The 21,539-nt window shown below is 37.9% G+C and overlaps 1 protein-coding gene across 2 annotated transcripts in view; it reads right to left on the bottom strand.

The window, feature by feature from the left end:
• Window positions 1-21,539, bottom strand: part of PIBF1 (progesterone immunomodulatory binding factor 1) — a 230,669-nt gene that overhangs the window by 46,195 nt on the left and 162,935 nt on the right. The window lies entirely within an intron of this gene.

A 21,539-nucleotide genomic window follows, 5' to 3' on the forward strand; every position in this document is an offset into this window, starting at 1 on the left:
TGTCTGACTCTTTGCAACCCCATGGTCTGCAGCCTACCAGGCTCCTCTGTCCATGGGATTTTCCAGGCAAGAGTACTGGAGTGGGGTGCCATTGCCTTCTCCAAAATAAAATATTAAGTCTTACCAATTTGGGGAATGAGTCACCTAAATTTTCTTACTGTTTGTTGGTCTGAGACAACATGCAATTTAAAATTTATCTTTTAATGAATATCCATTAGCTAAAATGAAAATCATTTATTTGAACTTTATTTCTACTCAAAATAACACAGTGAAAGTGTTAGTTGCTCAGTCGTGTCCAACTCTTTGCAACTCCATTGACTTTAGCCTGCTAGGTTCCTCTGTCAATGGAATTCTCCAGGAAAGAATACAGGAGTAGGGTTGTCATTCTCTTCTACAGGGAATCTTCCCAACCTAGGGATCGAACCTGGGTCTCCTGCATTTCAGGCAGGTTCTTTACCATCTGAGCCACCCAAAAGCCCCAAAACAACATAATCACTTATAATTCTGTGATTTTTCATATTCCTTGTCATCTTTACTTACATACCTAAATCACTATGTATAATTTATGCACCTAAATAACTATATTATGGCAGAAAGTGAAGAACTAAAGAGCCTCTTGATGAAGGTGAAAGAGAAGAGTGAAAAAGTTGGCTTAAAGCTCAACATTTAGAAAACTAAGATCATGGCATTTGGTCCCATCACTTCATGGCAAATAGGTGGGTAAACAGTAGAAACAGTGGCTGACTTTATTTTTCCGGGCTCCAAAATAACTGCAGATGGTGACTGCAGCCATGAAATTAAAAGATGCTTACTCTTTGGAAGGAAAGTTATGACCACCTAGATAGCATATTCAAAAGCAGAAACATTACTTTGCCAACAAAGGTCTGTCTAGTCAAGGCTATGGTTTTTCCAGTGGTCATGTATGGACGTGAGCATTGGAGTATAAAGAAAGCTGAGCACAGAAGAATTGATGTTTTTGAACTATGGTGTTGGAGAAGACTCGAGAGTCCCTTGGACTGCAAGGAGATCCAACCAGTCCATCCTAAAGGAGATCAGTCCTGGGTGTTCATTGGAAGGACTGATGTTGAAGCTGAAACTCCAATAATTTGGCCTCCTGATGCGAAGAGCTGACTCATTTGAAAAGACCGAGATGCTGGGAAAGATTGAAGGCAGGAAGAGAAGGGGACGACACAGGATGAGATGGCTGGATGGCATCACTGACTCAATGGACATGGGTTTGGGTGGACTCCGGGAGTTGGTTATGGACAGGGAGGCCTGGTGTGCTGCGGTTCATGGGGTCGCAAAGAGTCGGAGATGACTGAGCGACTGAACTGAACTGAAATAACTGTATATATTTTAAATAATCATGTTTAAAATGTAAACATAAAATTTATGATTTTGTGCATTTTACAGTGTACAATTCAATGGCATTAAGTACATTCACAACAGGTAAGCATCACTAGTATCTATTTCTAGAATATTTTCATCAACCCAAACAGAAACTCTGTACAGATTAAGTAAAAACACTCCCCTTAACTCCCTAGTTCCCAGAAACCCTTTTCTTTCTATATGAATTTGCCCATTCTAGATACCTCATATAAGTGGAATCATATGATATTTGTCATGTTGCATCTGTTTAATTCATTTAATTCTAATGTATTCAAGGTTTATCTATGTTGCACCATATTCCTTTTTATGGCTAAATAATATTCTGTTGTATGTTTATAGCATATTTTGTTTCTTCATTCATCTGCCAGTGGATACTTGCATTGTTTCCACTTTTTGGCTATTGTGACTCATGTTGTGGTGTACAAGTATCTGTTTGAGCCCCTGTTTTCAATTCCTTTGGTTATCTACCTAGGAGTGGGGTGGAATTGCTAGGTCATATGGTAATTCTATATTTAACTTCTTTTTGAACTGTTTTTCAAAGTGACTGCATCATTTTACATTCCTACCAGCAATGCACTTGGTTCCAATTTCTCCACATCCTCTCCAATACAGTTATTTTATGTACGTATTGGCCATTTGTATATCCTCTTTGGAGAAACGCTATTCACATCTTTTGCCCATATTTTAGTTAGGTTTTTTTTTTTTTTTTTTGCTGTTGAGTCATATGCGTTCTTAATATATTCTGGATATTAAATCCTTAATTAGCTACATGAATTGCAAATATTTTCTCCTATTCTGTAGGCTGTCTTTTCACCATCTTGATACTGACCTTTGATCACAAAAGGTTTTAATTTTGATGACGTACAACCATACCTATTTTTGTTATTGTTGCACATTCTTTTGGTGTCATTTTAAAGAAACCACTGCCAATTCCAAGGTCATAGATTTTCTCCTACATTTTCTTCTATGAGTTTTATACCTTTATTTTTGAAATTTAACATATTTGATTCATTTTGAGTTAATTTTTATATGCAGTGTAAGACATGGGTCCATTTCAATCTTTTACATGTAGATATCCAATTTTACCAGTACTGTTTGTTGAAAGGACTGTATTTTCTCCATTGAGTGGTCCTGGCATCCTTACTAAAAAATCATATATGTGAGATTCACTTCTGGGCTCTCAACTCTACTCCATCAGTCTTATATGTCTGTCCTTATGCCAGCATAACACTCTTTTGATTACTGTAACTTCACAATAAGTTTTAAAATCTAAAGTATGAGTCTTTCTACCTTTGTTTTCCATTTTCAAGACTGTTTTGGCTATTCGAGGTCACTTGAAATTCCACATGAATTTTTAAATGGGCTTTTCTGTTTCTGCAAAACATACCTCTGGGATTTTGATAGGGACTGCTCTGTATCTGTCAGTCATTTTGAGTAGTACTGTTATCTTAACAATATTAAGTCTTCTACATACAGAGAGCTAACAGGTAGATGAAAAGATGCTCAACATCACCAATCACTGGAGAAATGTAAATCAAAATCACAGTAAGTTATCACCTTACACCTATCAGAATGGCTATCATCAAAAAGACCACAAATAACAAATGTTGGCAAGATGTGGAGAAAAGAGAACACCTGAACACTGTTGGTGGGAATATAAATTGGTGCAGACACTATGGAAAACAGTATGGTGGTTCTTCGAAAAACTAAAAATGGAGTATCAGATGATCAAGCAATCCCACTCCCCTAAACATATCATTTATTTTAGCACTGCAATTTTTTTTGGTTCTCCTGTCCTTTGGAAAAGATGGAGATACATGCACCCCAATACTCATAGCAGAAGTTACTTAAAATAGCCAAGATATAGAAGCAAGTCCATCAACAGATTGATCAAGAAGATGTGGTGGCTTCGCAGGTGGCTCAGTGGTAAAGAGCCACCTGCCAATGCAGAAGACATGGGCTCAATCTCTGGGGTTGGGAAGATCCCCTGGAGTAGGAAATGGCAACCCATTCCAGTAGTCTTGCCTGGGAAATCTCATGGACAGAGGCGCCTGGCAGGCTGCAGTCCATGGGGTACCAAAGGCATCGAATAGGACTTAGAGACTAAACAATAACCACACACACACACACACACACACACACACAGAGAATATTACTCAGTCATGAAAAACAAAATACTGCCATTTGCAACAACATTGATGGACTTGGAGGATATTATGCTTAGTGAAGTAAGTCAGACAGAAAGACAAATACTGTAATGTTATCACTTATCTGTGGAATCTAAAGAATACAACAAACTAGTAAATATAACAAAAAAAGAAACAAACTCACAGACATAGAAAACAAACAAGTGGTTTATCTGTGGGGAGAGGCAAGAGAGGGTAGGGGAGGATAGGGGTTGGGGAGGAACAAACTAGTATGTATAAAAGAAATAAGTGGCAATTCCCTCGCAGTCCAGTGGTTATGCCTCTGCACTCTTATTACCAAGGGCCTGGGTTCAATCCCTGGTCAGGTTACTAAGATCTCACAAGCCATGCAGCATGGCTAAAAAGAAAAAAAAAAAAAAAAAAAAGCTACAAGGATATATTGTACAGCACAGGGAATATAGTCAATATTGTACAACAGCTATAGATGGAGTATAATCTTTAAAAACTGTGAATCACTATGTTCTATATCTCAAACTTATACAATGTTATAATTCAACAATACTTCAATTTAAAAAAATGAGAAGAAAAAACAACCAAGCCAACCAACCAAACACACAAAAAACAGTCTTAAATCATCTATTAGCCAGGGATGTCTTCTTTAACTTCTTTCAGGAATGTTTTGTAGTTTCCAGTTGTACATGTCTTTCTCCCCTTTGATCAAATTTATTCCTAAGTATTTTATTTTGTAAATAAAATATTTTAGTTCCTTTTCAGATTGTTCAACGTTAGTGTACTGTGTACAACTTTGTATCATCCTTTTTCACTTTATCTTATATCATGATCATTCTTCCAGGCTGTTGGAAGACCTTAATTTATATTTTTAATGGTTATAAAACTGTCTAGTAAGCCAATGAGTCACAATTTAATTACATCGCTTATACTAGCAAACATTTAGGCTGTCATCAATTTTTGACTAGTATAAATAATGCTAAAACAAATGATTTTGTACTGTAGATAAAATTTTTCCTTGATACTTTCTTTAAAAATTTTTTTCCATAACAGAAGCACCAATATTAAAGGGGTACAACTATGTAATGTTCTTGATATATAAGACCTTTCCTTTAGATCTTTCTAAAGGATTTTATCATTTACGTAATCAACCAACCTTAGTTTTTTTTAATTTCTTTGTGTTTACTCTTCTTCTCCTAAGCAAATATAAAATGTATGCTAGAACTGGACTACACAGCACTGTCAGTATGAGGAGGCCACTACTTCGGTACATAATAAGTTCTTGAAAAAGGAACTAGAAAGCTGGATATGTGAAAACTGAACAATTAGAAAAAAAGTGGTGGATATCTATTATTATAAGGATGAGGGGTCAGGAAAGGAGCATTTTATTATGCAGAACAAAAAAAATTATAAAATTCCTACTTTATGACCTTAAATGTTCTTTGACAATAAAATTCTAGCTTTTTATATGAAAAAATTTTTTTCCTCTTTCCTTTATAAATCCTAACAAGTTTAACTGAGGCTGAAGATCTGCTGCTTTTCTAGGACAAGAAATGATTTATATTTCCCTCTCAAATAAACTACATTTACAAGATCTACCCATTTTTTTTTCGAATTAAGATTGAAACATATCATTTATTTTAGCACTGCACTTTTTTTGGTTCTCCTCTCACACAGGGGGAAAAAAAAAAAGAGTGACTAGCAACCTCCAAGTTGAAGGTGTAGAGAAGAGCAGGGTGTGTACAGAAGAAGGCACAAAGAATCAAGGGCAGAAACATTGTGAAAATGATCAACCATGAGGTTCAGGCGGGTGAGGAAGAAAGTGAAGCCAAGAGGTGGCTGACTAACTCTTAAAGGCTATCAGCATACAGTTTGAGGACCACTTTATAAAAGTTATGTAAATGATTCACCTAAATTATACTGGACATTTTTGTTAAGGTTATATTAACTATTACCTAGGAAAAAAATTCCTCAAAGAACAGGATATGAATAGTGAAAGAAAAGAAGACTTCTTTTTTTTTTTTTTGGACACAATTCATTATAGTGAAGGGAGAGCCATAAAGAAAAACAAATACCATGAATATTTTCTATAGTTTGTGTTTTAGAGCCCTTTTCCCTTGCTTTGGTAATCATTCTTTAAAATCTATTACAATGTCACTGGAATCTTATTATTCTGCTAAGTTATTTTATGAACATTCAAATATGCAGCTGGACAAAAATAAAACTAACTTCTACTTACCTGTATAACCAGTTTCACTAGTCAATTAAATCAAACAATTGCCTTGACTTTGTTTTCACAGAACTGACCCTAACTGAATAAACTGAACTGACAAGTTGTTTTGTGTTTCCAAGTGCAGAATAGTTGGGGGTAGGGAGCAGGGGTGGGCGGGACATCGGAGAACTAAGGGCATTTACAGAAAAAAATGTAACAGCAGTCATTAACCTTAATTATTTTACTTTGTTTTTTTCTCATTACAGCAATTACATATATTAGGTTTTAGTATTATAAACAAAATTGAGGACCAAAAACCTTACTTCCAAAATGTATCTCTACTGGGCAACCAACAAACTTCTTTCTCTCTAGATAGTAAAACTTCTATAATGCTGTAAATTTTAAGAATGTTTCTTTATAGGCTTTTAAATCCCCCAGATTTAATTCCTCAGGAAATTAAAGTACATGTTTTTCAATGAAAACTGATGTTAATATCTATTTTTGATATTAATGTAACAACAGAATTTAATTTCTCCAATACAGTTTTAGAACAATCTTTTGGTAACTATAATCATTTGTATTCAAAAAGTTTCACAATCACTGACTTTGCCTATTGTTAGTACTCTTTTCCTTATAGGAAAGCCTTAGTAATTAGTGACTCAGGAATCACGTACATAACGAATGACTCAGGACTAAACTCATGATACAACATTTTATAGAATTGTTATTTCTCTTTTGTTTCAATAAACTGTACATATGATTCAGAGAAAAGCAACACCTGATTATAATATAATTATATATGTTCTCTTAAATTTAAAAGACATAAGAAGGTGACTACACTTTGTTACGTTTTTCCCAAACAGGGATTGATTTCCTTGTGGAATTTATTTTCAAAGAAACTCCTAGAAATGGAACTCTTTCTTACCAGGGACAAAATGCATTCTGTTGAATGGAATGCAGCATTGACTTGCTTTCTGTGTATAAAATACATACATGTGATACTTTCTGGTTGCGGTAATTAGTTGTGCTGAAAAACCCACATATCCTGTTGTCTGATCTTTCTGACTATGCCATGGAATGGAGATGCCTATTTGAGGTCCAACAGGGGGCAATACTTTGGTTCTACTTCTCTGTGTCCTCAGTCCAAAGCAGTGGTTCTCATATCTACCTAATCATCAGAACCACTGTGGGAAATGTTAAAAAACTGATTTCTGGGTCCTGCCCCAATTCTAATGAGTCAAAATTTCTCAGGGTTGGGCCTTAGATTCTGATGATTAGTCAAATTTGGAAAGCACAGCTTTGTGATTTTTGAACTTATTACAGGTCACTCCATCCAACCATTTTAGTAGGTTTAAGAGTATTGCACATAAACTATCTTATGTGCTGAATTTACTATTCTCCCCACTAAAACTAGCTTCTTCTCCTGTACCCCATATAGTTAATGACATCATCACCTACAACAGGGGTAATATTAATATTTAATGGATACAATTCAACCAATTAGGATGCTGGCCTTTGCACTGGGGCAGGATCCTGGAGAAACTCTGTGGTTCCAGGTGTTACTTTTTTGTTGCTGAAAAGTGGGGAGGTCCAGAAGATCTGCACCAGGATAGACAGGACCATCGTGGTAGAATGACACTTGTGGGCTGAGGGCAACAGCTGCTTACAAGTGTTTCTCTGAACATTATTTTAATAACCAAAAGTAAGTATGATTATTAGCCCTGCTCTGGTCCTGAATATGGTCCAGAAGTATGGTCCACAGAATAAGGAGAAATTCATGAGAGTAGGATGTTAAAATATTTGGAAATAATCAGCATGGAAGCGATGACTGAGGTCACAGGAGTAGATAGGGCTGCAGAGGATTATTATTATTTTTTTTAAAGTGTGGCCCTGAATCACTTTTATTAGAGTCATAAGAATGCAGATTGTTAAAAATGCAGACCCCTGGGCCTCATTCTAGACCTACCTAATCACAATCTTTCAGAGAAGGCAACGGCAACCCACTCCAGTACTCTTGCCTGGAAAATCCCATGGATGGAGGAGCCTGGTAGGCTGCAGTCCATGGGGTCGCTAAGAGTCGGACACGACTGAGTGACTTCACTTTCACTTTTCACTTTCATGCACTGGAGGAGGAAATGGCAACCCACTCCAGTGTTCTTGCCTGGAGAATCCCAGGGATGGTAGGGCCTGGTGGACTGCTGTCTATGGGGTCACAAAGAGTCAGACACGACTGAAGCGATTTAGCAGCAGCAATAATAATCTTTGAGGGTAGGATCTAGAAACCTACATTTTCAACAAAAATCTTTTAGTGATTTTTATGCTCACTAAAATTTGAGAATCACTACGGAGAAGGCAATGGCACCCCACTCCAGAACTCTTGCCTGGAAAATCCCATGGACGGAGGAGCCTGGTGGGCTGCAGTCCATGGGGTCACTAAGAGTCGGACACGACTGAGCAACTTCACTTTCACTTTTCATTTTCATGCACTGGAAAAGGAAATGGCAACCCACTCTAGTGTTCTTGCCTGGAGAATCCCAGGGATGGGGGAGCCTGGTGGGCTGCCGTCTCTGGGGTCGCACAGAGTCAGACACGACTGAAGTGACTTAGCAGCAACTGAGGTGTAAGAACATGAAAGGGACACCTACATTTCAAGTCTGGAAGAAGATATCAGTTAAGAAGACTAAAGAGCTATATGAAGGAAAATGGTGCTGTAAAGCAAAGTGAGGACAGAATTTCAGTAATGTCTATAATATCTATAATGTCATGCTACTGATAGAGTAAGGGACTGAGAAGAAAATACTGACAATCAGGAAGTCACTGGTGATCACTGAGGAAGGGCATAGCTGAAGAAAGGTTGAGAGAGAGCAGAAGGAATGAAGAAGAGAGAGAGGGGTTAAGTTTGAAAGTTATTTCCATTATCACACATAAACTGTGCCTGAGTGCACGCACGCACGTTCACACACACACACATGGACACACACAGAGCTCATTTTTTTGAAGAGAGATCACAGAAGAGTAAGTGAAGATACTAAAAAAATCCCTGGGTGAAAAAGACTCAAGGAAAATAAATTTAGATGATCTAACTGTAATAAGGAAAGCTATATAATGGAATGGATGGTTTGCGGGAGTGGAAGTGGCCTTCAATAAAGATAAAGGGAAACAGGATAGATATAGAAAAATAAAAAATACCGGGCCACAGGTATGCGAACCTGTTGATGTACAACAACAGGAATTTGTTCCACTTGTAAGTAGCAAAAAGTAACACATTGCCACAAGAAATTTTCAGTACATTAACACTGTATCGAAGAATTTTCTCTCCTCTCCTCCCTTTCATTATATATTGATGGAGTAACTACCTTATTATAAGATATTAGGCTAAAGGTGGGAATGTCAAGGAAAGCGTGATGGATGAATCTGGCAACAAAGCCTTGCAGAGTGCTCAGTGAAGGTAGTGTTCAGATGACTGATAAGGTCCCAGGCTGTGTTAGGAGGCCACGTGGAGCCAAGGGGCTTGACAGATTGGAAATGCAGAGTTTATGGGTACAAATAAAGCACAGATGTGGTGGAAATGAAAAGACTGGGAGGGTGGGAAGGACCGGGAGAGCTGGAAGGGCCGGTGATTAGCATCAGAGAATGGAATTTTCAAGTTCAAGTGCTTTAAATTTCTGTCCCCCTCAAAGCTATCCTTGAGAAACTCATTTTAATGTGGTTCACTTGTACAACAATGCTGACAGGGGAGGAGGGATTTAGAGTGTGATTTGTAATAGCTCTTGAAAGAAAAAATTGTAGCCATTTATGAATTTATAAAGGCACACTAGTAAGGGAAAGAGTTTAAACAGTTACAATATCTGTTTGATATGTAAACAGGATATAATTTATAAATAAGTCATTGTTTTTCCTTACTTCAGTGGTGGCTGGCATTTGGCATGTGCACGCGCACAGACACACACACACACACTCATACACATACTCATATGATCTGGTATTGTGAGCCTTTAAAAAGATGGATTAAAGAATAAATTCTAGTATATTGTCCTGGATCCATGTGATTGAATTTTTTTCCAGAATGAACTATAACAAAGACATCTTGGTTTAAGCCCTTGGCAAATTTAGACAAGGAGATGGACTACAATTAAAGTTAATGTTTTGTTCATGTAGTGAATCAGCCCTTCATAGGGTAAATATGTTTATTAGTATTAAAATAAAATGTTAATTTCTATATAATTCTGCATTGGAACCTCAAGAAATAAGATAATGACAATAATTTATACATGTTAAAGGCAATTTCTGGTATTGTCTTGACTCTGTCACGTAACACCCATGAACACTGCTTGTTGTTCCAATAACTTTTTAAGTCTTTATGAAACTGTCACCCATCAACAATTATCCCTCATGTCCAGTTACACGACATATTGTGCATCCATAAAATATGTAACACGAGCTTCACAAGGGGTGACACACCAGCAGGAAATGCACACAGACACACAGAAAACTCCGTCTCTCCCAAATTCTTTAACATTACCAAAAAGTAAGTTCTGTTAATTTTTCTCTAGACAATATTACTTTCCAGGGGGCATTTTTCTGCTATCAACACAAACAGCTTTAAGGACTGACAAATCGCACAAGTGACAAAAGGTGGCCACGACACCCTCACAGGAAGTGAGTCACTGACGTCTTCCCCACTCCTTCCTTTCCCCTTCTCCTATCTTTTCTCTGTGGTTCTCAGATTTCATTCTCTTTCATGTTTGTTTTCTTTTCTTTCTTCCTTTTCACTTTTTAAAGATTTTTGTTAAAGCACTTTGAGGTTCGGCAAAATTAAGCAAAAGTACAGAGAGTCCCAGATACTCTGCCTGCCCCCAACCCCACGGCCACCACCATTTGTTACAATTAATGAACCTACACTGACACATCATTATCGCTCTAAGTCCACAGCTTAGATCACCAAGGGTTCATCTTGGTGATGTATATTCTACAGGTTTTGACAAATGTACGTTTGTCCCTTGGAATCCACAGGGGACTGTCTCCAGGATCCCCCATGGATGCTCATGTCCAAGGATCCTCAAGTTCCTTACAGAAAATATGATGGCATAGTCTTTGCATATAACCTACACATATCCTTTAAAATATATACACTTTAAGATATATCTAGATTACTTATAATATCTAATATGATTATATTATGTAATTATATATGCAATTGTATTATGGAAATACTTGCTAGTGTCAGCAAATTCAAGTTCTGCTCTTCAGAACTTTCTGGATTTTATTTTCCCAAGTATTTTTGGTTCACAGTTGGTTGAATTCAATCTATGAATGTGGAATCTGTGGATGTGGAGGTCTGACTGTAATCCCATGTATCCACTGTTTACATCATAAAGAATAGTTTCACTGCCCTAATAACCCGTGCAGTTCTGTCTGTTCATCCCTTCTAATCCCTGGCAACCACTGAGCTTTTTACTGTCTTCATAAATTTCCCCTTTTCCAGAGTGTCATACATTTGGAAACATAGTATGATAGTACGTAGTCTTTTCAGACTGTCTTTGCTTTAAAAGTTACTTTTTCTTCTCCCTTGCTTTTGTTTTTGTCCCCTCCCTTCACCATATTAAATGTTACAAAATATAATTTGTCCTAAAAACTAAAAGTAATCCACTTGGATCAAATTTCAATTACTTGGAACTTCGTATTTTACAAATGAGGACACTGAGACACAGAGGGTTAAACAACTGATCCAACTTTATACAGCTAGTAACTTACCAAAAATGAGGTTTTAACCCAGTGAGTCTGGCTCTGGTACAGGGTGTTTTGCCAGTATTTACTATTACCTCTTAATAACAAAAAGAAAGCAATATAATGTCAGACCAGCCCAGAATGTGGACAGATAAGAATTCCTTTTCCTTACTTTCCCCCAAATAAAGGATGTGGCTAGAAGTATGCATGCATAGGCACACACACAAGCAGAGAAGAAATGTGACCAATTTACCACAAAGAAATCTGCTTCACAGCCATTCTCCCACGCTAAACATATCTGATTGCTTCTACCTGGGTACCTATGTTGACGTGGGACTTAGAGGCTCTGTGATGGTTTCCCTGCTGCTCTGGCCACTTTCAGAAGATATATGAGAACCATGGCGCTCATTTTATGTCTTCTGTGTGCCCATTTGTAACTATAGGCAGTCATAATCACTATGCTCTTCCCTGCTTTACTTTCCATTATACAACTTGAATTCTAACTTCCATTATATAACTTGAGATTATCTTTTACTTGCAAAAAATTCTCATTTCTCCCCTCAGTAGAACGAAAGGTCCAAAGGGCAAGGGCAGGAATTTTTGTCTGTCTTCTCCACTGGTTATTCCCAGGGCTTAGAGCAATGCCTGGCACACAGTTGGCATTCAATACATACTTGCTGGCAGACAACTTCATATCAATACTATCTAACACTTGACAAAGTCATTTACTAAAATAGCTTATTTCTTATGCTTGGTTGAATGGCATGGAATAGATTAAAACATTATATAATAACATTACCTTTACAGATTTTTCTAACATAGTCCTTTCTGTTGTGAAGACCCATAAGGAAACAAATTTTTTTTGGGGAAAAGTAACATAGTTTCTATAATGGAAAATCCTGCTATTTGTTGGGAGTTTGTCAGGAATAATATCTGCAATTTAGTGATAAAAATGTTAAAACATGGATATGAGGCCTTTGAAAAACTCAATAAAGTTTAAAACAAGATTTTAAGAAAGGAATCACCCTGGAATTAGAGGGCTGCCTTTTTGGGAAGACAAAGGCTTGATAAAGAAGGTAAATAATGGGGTTCTCTGATTCACAGTCATACATATGTATCCTAAATAATTTGGAGGAAAAGTTACAGACTGAAATTACTCACATCTGTAAATGGTACTAATTCCAACCAATGGAAGAAACCACAGTGAATCTGTTCAAGATTGTTCAAGGGGCAATGCTGAAATAAATTGAAAAAACTGACTGAAAAGGGGCAGAACAAAAATACAGAAAAGTATAACAACTGCTTCACCACTACACTATTAATTCAAAATGATAGAGAGATTAGATTAGCATTGCTCCTGAAGATGGTAGATACATACAACTGGGAAGCTTACAATTTTTTATTACAGTCATACCAGATGACTCCCTATTTCTCTAACATGCTTTCCTCATTTTTACTTCTTCATCTTTCCTCTCTTTTTAACCCCTAAACTGATTTCTCAAGAAGGCTGACTTAAGGAGAAAAAACGTGTTACATACCTGTCCAGATGAGTGTTTTCACATTGTGGGTTGCAAACAGTATTAAAAGAAAAAAGAAACAGAACAGAATAGCAAGTAATAGAATATGGTAAGGGTATTCGCTGTGTTGGGAAAATCATTTCAGATACGCACACACACCTATATATTCACACACACACAAGCAAGTACAAATACATATGTACATACTGGGATGATATTAAGATGCACTTCTTACTATAGGTCACGGTCAAAAAAAGATAAAAGTTATTTGTCCATGTGGTTGTTATATCTTTAATTAAAAAGGATCAAGTGTATATTCAAATCAGTCCAAACCCAAATCTGCTGCAGGTCAACTTTGGAGCCAGTTTACTGAGAGTTTGATCACTTGGTGAAAAGTGATCTTTTTAGATCAGATCTTTTAGATTTGAGGAGTGGAGGGATCATATGTTACAGTTTGTAGTATGTTACTAAGACAAATATCATATTAACCAGGAACCTGAGTGAACTGGACAGACTTTGCATCTGAGTCATTTTTCTGATTCTTTCATTCTTCTCTGATATTTCTAGCCATTATTATTATTTATTCACAAAATAATTTTGATTTTATAAAAGTATCTACTTAAAATTTCTAATAAAGACTATGTTATTGGTGCTGTTAATTATCTTATTATATATTATGGCTGTTTAAATCTTTTCTATACAATGATTCAACAAATTAGTTGAATTTTTATCAGTAATTCATGTTCTCTAAACATAAAAATTCTGGTTATTCTGAAGTTTTTATTAGTTTTAAAACATGCAGTTTTGCATACTGCTCCTAAAATGCTATGTCTGTATGCAATTAAATATACTTTTTCAATTAGAATTGCAGTTTTCGTACCATACATCTCTTCATAGAAATTACTTATATTATCACTAAAAAATCTTACTATATTGTGTTAAAATTCATTCAGATAGTTCATTCTGAATATTTTCATAAAGGCAAAATAAGCATAATGAACTCCAATGATGGAACTACTATTTCTTTTAAAACATGCTATCTTTATTAATAAAATATTTATTTCATCAATACTATGGCCAGGAGAAAAATACATGATATGAAGGATAAAAACCAAACAAACAAATACCTCAACTGTCAGCACTGACCGAGTGATGTGACATGTCAGTGCGCCAGGTGCTTCTCTTAGGCTGGGTTATCTCTAATTCTCAGGGCGAATATGCATGTAGTATTATTACTCCTACCTTACACATCAAAAAACTGAGGTTTAAATAACTTGCCTAGAGACAGATTAACTCAGTCTGTCCCACCTGAAAGCCCATGGTTTTCATAATCTAATGGCAAATGAATATAGCAACATATGATTTAAATGCTACAGACATGTAAGATGTTCTTACCTTTATTATACCTTTTTATTACTCAGCTCTTAAGTTTTATAGCCATTTCACCCTAAAACAAAACAAGGCAAAAGAAAAAACTCCACAGTGTTTTTAATAAAGGTTGATGATTCTACTGATCCCATGCAACTGGAGCATTTTTTTTCATGGTGGTGGTGGGTAGAGATGATATATATACTCATCTCTGGTTCAGTATATAACAAAAAGCATACTTCGTCCCATCAAAACTGGAAACTAATTCTTCAACAAATATTTATTTACTACCTACTAGAAATAAGAACTGTACTAAATGGTGGAAATACTCAGACCAATAAAAACATACACAAAAAGCTTACAGACAGCCAGGTCACTAATTATATGGACGTGTGGGTGTGTGCACATATATAGGTGTGTGTGTGTATATATATATATATATAAGAGAGAGAGAGAGAGGTATATAAGGCATGAAGGGGATATGTAGGCCACTTTTACCTGGGGTTCAGAAGAGGCTTAAAAGAATAGGTGATACTTGAAACCGATCTTATACGACAAGTATCTGTGATGTAGACAAGGGTATGCTGGGCAGAGACCAGAATGTGTGAAAGCATGGTGACAAAAAATAGCATGGAACGCTTGGAGAATTACAAGCGAAGCACAAGTAGTTATGTATGGGGGGAGCATGGTGGGGGGTGTGTGTGTGTGTTGTGTAATGTAAGAGGAAATTGGGTAGGCAGGCAAGGCTTGGATAATGGACACTTTTATATACCATTATTCTTAGGAAACAGACAACTCTGACTGTGGAAGAAAGAAAAATAGATTTATATTTAGAAACAGCACTCTGGCAACAAGGTGGAGGGCTTAAAGAATAGAAAGGAAGGTGAAGCAGATGCTTACTAAAATAATTCAGATGAGAGATAAGAGATTGTACTAAGTCAGTGCCACTGAATAAGGACATTTAGTAGAGAGATGTTCAGAGATGGGGTGAACTGAGTAGGGAAGACTGTATTTGCTGAATTCTCCTTCTGTACTGTTTGAATTAGGATTATATATATTTCCACATATACAACTGGTTTAGTAAGAAAGGCCTACACCAAATAGAACTGCCTTATGATCCAGCAATCCCACTGCTGGGCATACACACTGAGGAAACCAGAATTGAAAGAGACACGTGTACCCCAATGTTCATCGCAGCACTGTTTATATAATAGCTAGGACATGGAAGCAACCTAGATGTCCATCAGCAGATGAATGGATAAGAAAGCTGTGGTACATATACACAATGGAGTATTACTCAGCCATTAAAAAGAATACATTTGAATCAGTTCTAATGAGGTGGATGAAACTGAAGCCTATTATACAGAGTGAAGTAAGCCAGAAAGAAAAACACCAATACAGTATACTAAAGCATATATATGGAATTTAGAAAGATGGTAACAATAACCCTGTGTACGAGACAGCAAAAGAGACACTGATGTATAGAACAGTCTTTTGGACTCTGTGGGAGAGGGAGAGGGTGGGATGATTTGGGAGAATGGCATTGAAATACCTATAATATCATATATGAAACGAGTCGCCAGTCCAGGTTCGATGCACGATACTGGATGCTTGGGGCTGGTGCACTGGGACGACCCAGAGGGATGGTATGGGGAGGGAGGAGGGAGGAGGGTTCAGGATGGGGAACACATGTATACCTGTGGCGGATTCATTTTGATATATGGCAAAACCAATACAATATTGTAAAGTTTAAAAATAAAAAAAAAAGGCCTACACCAAAAGGGCTACTTCATGCTGAAGCCATAAAACAAGATGAGGTAAGATGCACATCTTAGTAAGAAGAGTGCCGTGATAGAACTCTGGCGTTTGTTGACATTGATGGAACAGAGAAACAAAAGGAAATGGAGGAGACTTCAAAGTAGGAGGGTAACAAAGTGGGTGCAGCGGGAGCAAAGGATACATTATTTGGTGGGGGAGGTGGATGTAAGCAAGGACGTGGGGAGAGAAAGATAACAAAAGATAAGGATGACAAATAGGTTAAACTGCACTGAATTGGGTTTCTATGGCCATGCTAAAGAACTGGCCATGCTAAAGAATCTGGACATTTTCTGGGAGGAGATGGACATTTTAAAACAGGAAATAATGATCTACAGCCTGGAGGAGAGTTTTGGGTGGAAGAAAGACTTTTGATGGACTGATGAATTAAACTGTATTTGAGAGACCATATGTATACTTGTGGCTTATTCATGTTGACGTCTGGCAGAGGCCAACATAATAAGCAGAGACATTACTTTGCCAACAAAGGTCCATCTAGTCAAGGCTATGGTTTTTCCTGTGGTCATGTATGGATGTGAGAGTTGGACTGTGAAGAAGGCTGAGCGCCAAAGAATTGATGCTTTTGAACTGTGGTGTTGGAGAACACTCTTGAGAGTCCCTTGGACTGCAAGGAGATCCAACCAGTGCATTCTGAAGGAGATCAGCCCTGGGATTTCTTTGGAAGGAATGATGCTGAAGCTGAAACTCCAATAATTTGGCCACCTCATGCGAAGAGTTGACTCATTGGAAAAGACTCTGATGCTGGGAGGGATTGGGGGCAGGAGGAGAAGGGGACGACAGAGGATGAGATGGCTGGATGGCATCACTGACTTGATGGACGTGAGTCTGGGTGAACTCCGGGAGTTGGTGATGGACAGGGAGGCCTGGTGTGCTGCGATTCATGGGGTCGCAGAGTCGGACATGACTGAGTGACTGATCTGATCTGATCTGAACATAATATTGTAAAGCAATTATCTTCCAATTGAAAAATAGGAGAGAGAGAAAAAAAAAGTGGTATATACATACAATGGAATACTACTCAGCCATAAAAAACATTTTGCCACGTGCAACAACATGAACGGATTTGGAAGCTATTTATGATAAGTGAAATAAGTCAGAGAAAGACAAATACTATATGTCATCACTTGTATGTGGAATCCAAAAAATAAAACAAACTAATGATTATAACAAAAAGAAAACAGACTCATAGATACAGAGAACCAAGTAATGGTTACCAGCAGGGAGAGGGAAAAGGAGAGTAGGGATTAGCAGGTACAAACTATTATGCAAAAAGTAAATAAGCCACGAGGAGACACTGAAAAATACAGGGTATATAGACAATATATTATTAACTATAAATGGAATAAACCTTTAAAAACTTTGAAAAAATTGTAAGCAACATAGTACTTCATCCAAATGTTTACTTTCTAAGCTTTGCATTTCTACTGGTGAAATAAAAGCACTAGTCTTTATGACTCAGAGAAGGCAATGGCACCCCACTCCAGTACTCTTGCCTGGAAAATCCATGGACAGAGGAGCCTGGTAGGCTGCAGTCCATGGGGTCGCTAAGAGTCGGGAACGACTGAGTGACTTCACTTTCACTTTTCACTTTCATGCATTGGAGAAGGAAATGGCAACCCACTCCAGTGTTCTTGCCTGGAGAATCCCAGGGACGGGGAAGCCTGGTGGGCTGCCGTCTATGGGGTCGCACAGAGTCGGACACGACTGAAGTGACTTAGCAGCAGTAGCAGTCTGTATGAAAGAATTTTAAGTATCAACAAACTTTCAGGTAAACACCTTGGGAAGCAAAGGGACTCAATAAGTCATACTAGTTTTCATCTTTTCTATGAAACTGGGATACATCTTAGAACTGCTATCGGCCCTGCTTGCACATCAAGAAATCTGGTCTTAGTTGTTTACACTGTAGTTTCAACTGAGTTCTGGCTAACCCTTCATTGGTTGAGTATTAACTGCCACAAAAATGTCTTCAGGAAGATGATAATGTGATTCACCACTAAAAGTTTGTGTTAGAAGAAAAGCGTAGAAACAGAATTGTGTAATATATGATAAAAATCATTGTCTAAAGTCTACTAGAATGTTTGTCTAAAATTAGAAGAAAAATTTAAGTGATAATAAAGCACTGTATCACAGTTTAACTGGCAGTATCATCTCCTTTTGACTTTTTGCATGCATGCTCAGCTGCTCCCCCATGGACTATTTGCAACCCCATGGCCTGTGGTCCTCCAGGCTCCTCTGTCCATGGAAGTTTTCAGGCAAGAATACTGGAATGGGTTGCCATTTCCTCTCTGGGGGATATTCCTGACCCAGGGATTGAACCCATTTCTCCTGCACTGCAGGCAGATTCTTTACCATTGAGCCACCTGGGAAACCCTTTGACTCTTCAGTGATACAAAAAAAGTGGAACTTTTTTTTTTTCCTTTCATATTAGTGGAGTCTTAGAAATATGGTGGGAAAGGTTGACTGTGCAGTTTTAGGGCTGGGGTTGGCATGTGAATCTCCTTTAAAATGCTGAGGTGGGGCTCTAGGAGTCATGTGTATTATAGACTCCTTCCTAGAGTCCGGGTTCAACCAGAATGCTGGTGGAACAACCCTCCCAATTTCTCAAGTCAGGTACTCAGAGGACAGAGGCAAATGTTCTTCTCATATAGACACATACATTTATTATGTTTATGGAAATCATGTTTCCTAAGGTCACTGGTAGAAACTACAACATATTGCCAAGCATTACAAAGACTCCATTAAGTAAAAACTCCTTCCGCCACATAATTTTTCCTTATCTGGGCAGACATTAGACACCCTTACTATTTCCTTTTCTCAGTATTAATGTTTCAAAATTCCACATTACATTTGTAGATGCTCTGAAATTTTCCTATAGCAAATCCCTTTTCTGATATTCTGTAACGCTTCCATATTTCTTTAAAATACTTGTTCTTGGTAAATAAATGGAGGCAGTGAGGAAGAAAGGGGGAGCGAGAAGGGGTATCACATACACACAGTAAGTAATTCAAACTTCGGAGAGGGAATATTAACTGAAAGACTCTCTTCCATGCATCCCGGAACCTCAGTGCCTTTTCCACAATAGTAACCAACATCAATGACATCTTTTGGTGTGCATCATTCCAAATGTCTTCATGCATGTAGCATAAGCATACTGACATGTATGTATAGCCTTCATGTATATGTATGTACACAGTGCTGCTGCTGCTAAGTCGCTTCAGTCGTGTCTGACTCTGTGTGACCCCATAGATGGCCTCCCATCAGGCTCCGCCATCCCTGCAATTCTCCAGGCAAGAACAATAGAGTGGGTTGCCATTTCCTTCTCCAATGCATGAAAGTAAAAAGTGAAAGTGAAGTCGCTCAGTCATGTCCAATTCTTAGTGACCTCATGGACTGCAGCCTACCAGGTTCCTCCACCCATGGGATTTTCCAGGCAAGAGTACTGGAGTGGGTTGCCATTGCCTTCTCCGATGTACACACTAGGCAATGAAATTTGGGTACAAAGAATATTGCTGGAATGTAATCTTTGTTTATAGATATATTTAAAAGATAGGATTTTGCTACTTATCTTTATAATTTTTATAAAGCTAACTATGTTATATGCAGAGTACATCATGAGAAATGCTGGACTGGAAGAAACACAAGCTGGAATCAAGATTGCCGGGAGAAATATCAGTAACTTCAGATATGCAGATGACACCACCCTTATGGCAGAAAGTGAAGAGGAACTCAAAAGCCTCTTGATGAAAGTGAAAGTGGAGAGTGAAAAAGTTGGCTTAAAGCTCAACATTCAGAAAATGAAGATCATGGCATCCGATCCCATCACTTCATGGGAAATAGATGGGGAAACAGTGGAAATGGTGTCAGACTTGATTTTTCTGGGCTCCAAAATCACTACAGATGGTGATTGCAGCCATGAAATTAAAACATGCTTACTCCTTGGAAGGAAAGTTATGACCAACCTAGACAGCATATTCAAAAGCAGAGACATTACTTTGCCAACACAGTTTCGTCTAGTCAAGGCTATGGTTTTTCCTGTGGTCATGTATGGATGTGAGAGTTGGACTGCGAAGAAGGCTGAGTGCCGAAGAATTGATGCTTTTGAACTGTGGTGTTGGAGAAGACTCTTGAGAATCCCTTGGACTGCAAGGAGATCCAACCAGTCCATTCTGAAGGAGATCAGCCCTGGGATTTCTTTGGAAGAAATGATGCTAAATCTGAAACTGCAGTACTTTGGCCACCTCATGCGAAGAGGATGGAAAAGATTGGAAAGAGGATGGAAAAGATTTTCATTGGAAAAGATTCTGATGCTGAGAGGGATTGCGGGCAGGAGGAGAAGGGGACGACAGAGGATGAGATGGCTGGATGGCATCACTGACTCGATGGATGTGAGTTTGAGTGAACTCCAAGAGTTGGTGATGGACAGGGAGGCCTGGCGTGCTGCGATTCATTGGGTCGCAAAGAGTCGGACACGACTGAGTGACTGAACTGACACATATCATGTTGTATATGTTAAATATATGTAATTTAAATTAAAAAACAATTAAAAAGCACAATGAAAAACATAAATAAAAATTCAAGCTGTAAAACTTCCAAAGGTGAAGCACAAGAAACATAAGAAGAGACAGATAACTTGAACTTCATCAAAATTACAAACTGTGATTGAAGGAACTAACAAGAAAGCAAAAGACAACCAACAGAATGAGAGAAAATATTTGTAAATCACACAGCTAAAAGAATTTAATATCCAAATACATAAAGAACATTTATTACTCAACAACAAAAAGACAAACAACTCAATTTAAAAATAGGCAAGGAGTTTCGGTAGACATTTCTACAAAGCTCATTTTAGTTCAGTTGCTCAGTCATGTCCGACTCTTTGTGACCCCATGGACTGCAGCATGTTAGGCTTCCCTGTTCATCACCAACTCCTGGAGCTTACTCAAACTCATGTCCATCGAGTCAGTGATGCCATCCAACCATCTCATCCTCTGTCATCCCTTTCTCCTTCTGCCTTCAATCTTTCCCAGCATGAGGGTCTTTTCTATTGAGTCAGTTCTTTGCATCAGGTGGCCAAAGTATTGAAGATTCAGCTTCAGCATCAGTCCTAATGAATATTTAGGACTGATTTCCTTTAGGATGGACTGGTTGGATCTCCTTGCAGTCCAAGGGACTCTCCCAGAGTCTTCTCCATGACCACAGTTTGAAAGCATCAATTCTTCGGTGCTCACTTTCTTTCTAGTCTGACTCTCACATCCATACATGACTACTGGAGAAACCATAGCTTTGACTAGATGGACCTCTGTCAGCAAAGTAATAACTCTGCTTTTTAATATG

This window comes from Bubalus bubalis, chromosome 13 (genome assembly GCF_019923935.1).
Source record: "Bubalus bubalis isolate 160015118507 breed Murrah chromosome 13, NDDB_SH_1, whole genome shotgun sequence".
NCBI lineage: Eukaryota > Metazoa > Chordata > Mammalia > Artiodactyla > Bovidae > Bubalus > Bubalus bubalis.